At 37.8% G+C, this 6854-nt stretch overlaps 1 long non-coding RNA gene across 5 annotated transcripts in view; it reads left to right on the top strand.

Annotated features, from left to right (window-relative positions):
• LOC130708595 (uncharacterized) overlaps positions 1-6854 on the top strand; it is an 80270-nt gene that overhangs the window by 17958 nt on the left and 55458 nt on the right. Inside the window, exon 3 of one of the 5 annotated variants that reach the window (XR_009008848.1) lies at positions 1124-2933. The exons of the other annotated variants lie outside the window; for them this stretch is intronic. This is a non-coding gene — a long non-coding RNA (uncharacterized LOC130708595). Of the gene's footprint in view, positions 1-1123; positions 2934-6854 lie in introns of those variants that run through there. 5 annotated transcript variants of the gene reach the window in all.

Genomic DNA, 6854 nt, shown 5'->3' with positions numbered 1-6854 from the left:
TCACAAATGAATGCAGTTTTTCCTGAACAGCCAATATCAGATCAAATGGAGCATTTTTCAGATTTTTAAAAAATGAACAAATACCTCACTGTCATCTCATTGTTTACGTAAAACCGACATGTTTACCAAGGATGGTGAAATCACATTTACTCTACTGAATTTCTTTGTTTGGGTTTTACAGAGCTATGTTGTCACCAACACATGCATCACAGTTTTTAAGGTCCTTGAAGAGAACAGGTAAAGCAAATGCATATAAGAAAGCAACCATATTAAATAGTCATTAGGAAACAACCACTAAGGAAAGTGGTTAACTATTTTCCCCAGCTCATGACGCTGTTCAAAGCAATGAATCCTCCCCCCGCCCCCGAATAGGAACAGACGATCAGCGCCACGCGCTGAAGCCACAGAGATGCGCGTGGATTTCCCAGCGCTTTGTAGAATACAAATGAATGATCCTCATTCTTTTCCTAGCAGAGCATATAGGCCAGACCTCATTAGAATTCAATATCACTCTGCTTTTCTAATGTTAATGTACCAGTTATATAAGAAATACAGTGTGAGGGGGTGCTTCCACAATTATGTTCAACATGATATCATAATTCTGAAAACTGGACATGATCTTTGTTAAAGGAAATTATTGCATTTTACCATTTTATCTTTTGCTTCTAATGTAACTTAAATTCCCATTCTAATAGTGGATTATAAGAGGGCTTAATTCTTTGTGTCTCAAAGTTGCAGTGACTACCATACCGGCTTTATGGCTTTTTTTTTTAAATGCCGTGACTAAAGATCAGATTGTGAAGGCTCCGAGGCCATCTCCCTGTGAAAGGAAACACAGCACATTACATTAATAAACAACTGTAGGAGTCTTCTTCAGCTAGGAATAACTCAGGGCATTAAGGCTTGAGGTCTTTTGTCTAGAGTGTGGCAAGAAGTATAAAGAAAACAAAAACACCAACACATAAAAATACAATTTATGCTCTTTTATCAAGCAAAGAAAAAGTTGGTTAACGTTTGAAAAGGGAGCAGTAATGTAAATGTATTGACAATTTTATTGTAATAATTAGATGTTTACACAGTCTGGACATTGTGGCTAAATCACTTCTAGCATGTTTATTTGCAGGGAGCTGTTTTCTGGACACTGCAGCAGGTTCATTAAGAAGACATACTGTATTAGGATTCAAAGAAACAACCAGCTCCCATTCTCCCCTTCTCTGTTTTATATTTACCAAAAGAAAACAAAAACTACAAATAATGAAGTAAAATACAGAATTCCCTTCATGAGGAAAACAACTTCCCTCATGGCCCCAAAATAGCTTAAAAATAAATCTTCTATTGAATCTCTTACTACACTGCATTAGACCACCTTTAATGACTGTAACTAGCTTTTAATATCTAGTGTGTAAATGGCAATCTGTCTTTGACCAAGAATAAATTATAGCGGAATATTAGGGAGGCTCTTGCTTCACTCCAAAAAAAACTCTCAAAAAACAAAAAGACAAAATAAAAAAAACTAGTATTTGTTTTAGATGAGAGACTTCTCAATATGTTCTGAAAGAGAAAAACCTCGTTTAGGGAGAAATATTTCTCTTAAGCAGTCTCAAACCAGATTAATGGATTAAAACTGCATACTTGAATAATTTGACTAAATTTAAAATCTCTACGTGGCTCTCTTCCACTTATTTTTTGTCCTTCCATACTAATCTTTAATGTGTTGCTCTGATACGGTTTTCATATTTCCAAACTGAGCTAAACTGGAAATGACAGATTTTCAGTTACATAAAAATAGCAATGAAGTGCCAGGAAAAATACATTGTGAACAAAATAATCTTTAGAAAAGATATGAAAGGAGAATATTTTTTATAGCATGTTATGGATCCAATAATAGAAGCATATTCGGGGCAATTATATCAATTTTTAAAATTTAAAAACTGTTTAAAAATTAAGGTACTAAATGCTAAGCTATAACGTGTTTCCAGCCTTAGTATACTTCCATTAGAATTAAGTAGTAATCAATATAGAGTATTTATTGCTATAAACCACAGCACCAGAGGAAGCAAAGGATGGTATGTTTAGAACTCAAAATTCTCTCCTATCCTTTAGGAAGAGGGGGAAAAGAGGATTTCCCCGTCTTGATCTTTAATCAGTTACCACAGTGTACTGTATTCCCAACTACTGCTTTCCTTTACCAAAAGAGTATAGCAATGAAAATACATTATGAAAGCAATAATTTTCCAGTAAAGTTTAAGACGGTAAGAGAAACTTTTATTTTAGAAAACAAATAATAACAGGTACACAATATGACTATGTTTTTAAGTTGATGGAATTGATTAATGGCTCAAAATAATCAAGGAATCACATCACAGAGCACTATTTTAAAGAGAAGTGCTAAAAATTAACTCTATACCATCATACCATAATGACATTATCAAATACGTTACTGAAATTATATACAGCATAACATTACAGATGATAATTGCTAGGCTAAATAATGGAATCTTCCATGACGCTGTATGATAACAAATATATTTAATAATCTTAAATAAACTCAAACTTACTCTGATACCCACACTTCTAAGTAATTCAAGACATGAGAAATGAATTTTTAAAAAATCAGATCGTGAAAGCCATTATTATTTGAAGGAATATGCTCAATTTTTTTAGATAATTTAAATTATTTAAGAGTGCTTTGCATTTTTTATTAGCTTTGCCTCAAGTTATAACATTAAAGCATTAAGGTTACACGTAATGAGGTTCTGGTTTGCCCTTATTTCTAAGTCCCGTATTTTCACAAACTACAAACAGAGATTAGTGCTAAATTACAAGGCTAATTCGATCAAATAAAATTGTCTCATTCTTAGATATGCATCTGAAGAAAATGTTTAACTACAAAGTGTGTATTCACATGCAGACTATCACAGATACCCATCTGGAAGAAACAGTTCCTAGAGGGAGCAGATAGTGGTCGAAGGGAGCCTGTACATTTTCCTTAAGGTGTCTGTTAAAAAAAAATTCTCTGCTAAGTCCAACCAACTACAAACAACACTTACCTAAAGCCTATTATTCAGATGGATGGTTTTAAAATATCAATGGTTTATTTTGAAAATTTACGGACAGAAGTAACATCTCTGCTATTGAAATCTCCATTAACAGAAAGTGACCACAGCTTGGAAACCAATGGCTTGATTCAAAAATGTATTCAGGATTAAAGAGGAATTTAATCCCAAACTCCTCTAGGATGTCTGACGTTAATTCTCATTAGAAAATAACAAAACCAACAGCTTACTAACATTACTCCAAGCAGCATTACAGCTAGTGCTGAACATTAAAAAATTTTTCCCTTGCTTGCTTCTGGTGTGAAGGAGAAATTTTTATTTTGACCCACATTTCATTTCAGTTCTCATATCCTCCAATGCAGAAAAGCCATATTTACGCTGTTATTGGGTTTTTAAGGCTCCTTCAAATATAATCTCACTCAAGCATAACTACACCCTGTGAGATAGAGAGAACAAGGCTACTGGTATTTTGCAGGCGAGGAAACTTATTCTAGGGCACAATGCATTCAAGAACCGAAACTAGAATTTTGATTGACTCCAATTCCAGTGGTCTTCCTACTGCCTACTATCAGCTGAACACCACTGGTACAGCTCTGTTCCCAATTTCCTAAAGGGATAGGGGTCCTCCAGCTTCCAGAATTATGTTTTACTGTAATTGGCAGCAACTCTGTAAAAAGATGTTCACATTACACATTACACACACAGCTCTTTGGTTCCCCTCACAATTCAGTAGCTACAAGCATTTCAATAATTTTCTAAAAATCAATCTTTTCATCTGAACCAACACTGAAACGCTTGCACCTGCCTTCCCCTCTGCACATTAAAAGACCCATATATGAGAAAGGATCCCCAGTTTGTTTCCTAGGTTCAGGTGTAACAAAATCAGAGAACCTTTTATATCTTGGGACACTGTTAGTGATTGAACTTGCTAAGAATCACAGAAAGGGGAGGCTACCTGGGGCTCTTCCTTTCCTGAGTTTATGTCTTGTCTATTTCACTTAGACTATGAGTCGGCTTGGGAAAGACTGTGTTGAATTCTATGTTTGAAATGCCCCTAGCACACTGTTGGCACTTAAATGTAATTATTCAAAATGGAATCATTTAATTAGATAGGAAGAGAAATAGCAAGCCCTGAGATAATAAAGAATAAAGCAAATATGCTGACCGACTGAAGCAAAGCAACAGATAGATACTGATGCACACTCACAAGATAGCTCTTTCAGTTTTCCAATTCAGGGTGCATGTAAGGGGACAAATACATTGTTATATACCTTGCTTTTGCTGGGTTCACAGAAAACAGAGACCACGACTGATATCCATAACTTCGTAGAGGGATAGGAATTATCTGTCTCATGCCTCATATGACTTAGCTCCTTGGGAAAGCCGGAGGAGGGGGAAAGTGGTGGAAGGTGATGGAAGAGGGAGTGACTGAGACTCCACGGACCACAAGTGCTTGAACAGGGAATTAGGAATGAGTTGTGTATCCATCTGGATGGGACAGGTTATTTACACCAATGTAATCTACTTGGTGGGCAGCTGAAGATCAGGACAATGTGAAGTCATTCACTCCCTGTCCTTTAGAAGCATGATATTCTGAGTGCCAGGCATGGAAACCTACTCTACAGAATGAAATGCTCCTTGGAAATTGACCCTGAGTGCACCTTCTACTTTGGGGCTATAAAATGGCCAGTACTTCAGGGTGTACTTTAGACCACTAGAGGGCCCAATCTTACCCCTCCTCTGGCTAAATTCCAGAGCTCCCTAATGAATGTTATTTCTTACTTATCTTCTGTTCCCTCCACCCCCGACCCCTACCAGCCTCCAACCACTGAGGTACAAAACTTGAAAAATTTTTTTGTTCAAAAAACACAACAGAAGACTTTCATGTTAAGGAGCCTTGTACAAGGCACCATTGTAGATGCCCAAGGAATAAGACCTCATACTCAGGTGCCAGATATTACAATAAAGGTTCTCCTTAAACAAATTCTGATCTCGACAAGCAAAAAAAGTCTTAGGTCAGACATTGCCATCACTCAGTTTCAAAATTATGTAAGTTTTATATTGAAGTTTGCTCACTGATTGTAAAGGGCTGACAATTTAATAATACTCTTTTAAACTGGTTTTTAAAAAAACCTATCCATTTAGACACCACCCCCCAAAAACAACTAATTGAAAACTCCTTGGAAAAAAAAAAAAAAAAAGAAAAGAAAACTCTTTGAGACAGAAGCAGCCTGCTTTGAAGTCCTCTCCAAGGCTTCCTTGCCTGGTCAGTGTCCTTGGGCTTGACTTGAGGAGATCGAAAGAATAGAAAACGTTGTTCAGAAAGGGTCCCTTTGGCACCGCGTCCTCTCTCGACTCTCTGCTGCCTTGACTGACTTTCTATTTTCAGCCAGACTGGAAGTTCACAGAGAGAAATGTTTCAGCATCAAAGTTCCTTCTCCATTGTAGATTAGCTGCTTTGGATTTGACAGTCACCGTGGTCTGCCTTATGACTACAGGAGGCAAATTCCGGCTGTCCCAGTGCCAATTCTTGAGCTACTCTTTTCACAGGCTCCAGACTATTTCATAAGAATGGTGTCATCATCAGTGGTCAATAAGCTTTTATTGAGTGCCTACTATATGCAAAGATCAGAATTAAGTACTTGGTCTGAATTCGTTACAGTACTGGGAAGCAAAATGGTACTGAATTCAAGGAAGGGAGGCTGGGTAACGTTACTCCTAGACCTTGGGACAAATTATTTAACCTCAGTTTCCTAATCAGGAAAATGGGAATAAACAACAGAACTTACCTTATTATAGGGTTGTAGAAGGACTGAATGAAAAGTACACAGCGTAACAAGTAGTAAACACTCAGTTAATATTAGTTATTGCTATTACTATCTTAAATTGTTATCATCATTTTGACATGACGGTGAAAGAACACAAGGTTTTCTAAATGGTCTCCCATGGGAGCTGGGAGGGGGAGACAGCGTATGGGAATCTGCTTATTTGTGGAATTTTCTCCTCCTCTAAAGCAGTCACTTTTTTTTTTTTTTTTAAAGGCTAGAGTTTTTGTTGTTGTTGTTGTTGTTGTTTTTAAATTTTATAGCTACTTTATTTATTTATTTATTTATTTTTGGCTGTGTTGGGTCTTCGGTTCGTGCGAGGGCTTTCTCTGGTTACGGCAAGTGGGGGCCACTCTTCATCGCGGTGCGGGGACCGCTCTTCATCGCGGTGCGCGGGCCTTTCACTATCGCGGCCCCTCCCGTTGCGGGGCACAGGCTCCAGACGCACAGGCTCAGTAGTTGTGGCTCACGGGCCCAGTTGCTCCGTGGCATGTGGGATCTTCCCGGACCAGGGCTCGAACCCGTGTTCCCTGCACTAGCAGGCAGATTCTCAACCACTGCACCACCAGGGAAGCCCAAGCAGTCACTTTTAATTGGCCTTACATTGGTGGCATTAATTTTCTCCTTTGAGAGTACCTGTGTGACACTTTCCTCAAAAAAGAGCTGAACTGCTGCTCAAGCCACAAAATGGCACCTGCTTTTACTCTAGCAGGAGTGATATTTCTATATTACAAAGCTGAGGCCAATAAACAGAAAACAGACAAGTGCTGTTCTATATTACCTCTCTGAGGAATGGATAATAAAAAAGAAAACGGTGAAAACAGAAAGAGAGAAACCTGAGGAAACACTTTCCAAGGTTCCAACATTAAGAAAGACACTTACGAGATAGGCTTTTGGGGCAATTTCTATTTTTACAACTTTGCACATATTCACAAGCTTTTTGACTGCTCAACCTCCAGCCCCTTTCCCAACC

Source organism: Balaenoptera acutorostrata, chromosome 7 (genome assembly GCF_949987535.1).
Source record: "Balaenoptera acutorostrata chromosome 7, mBalAcu1.1, whole genome shotgun sequence".
Lineage (NCBI taxonomy): Eukaryota > Metazoa > Chordata > Mammalia > Artiodactyla > Balaenopteridae > Balaenoptera > Balaenoptera acutorostrata.
This window is presented reverse-complemented; position numbering and strand designations above follow the sequence as displayed.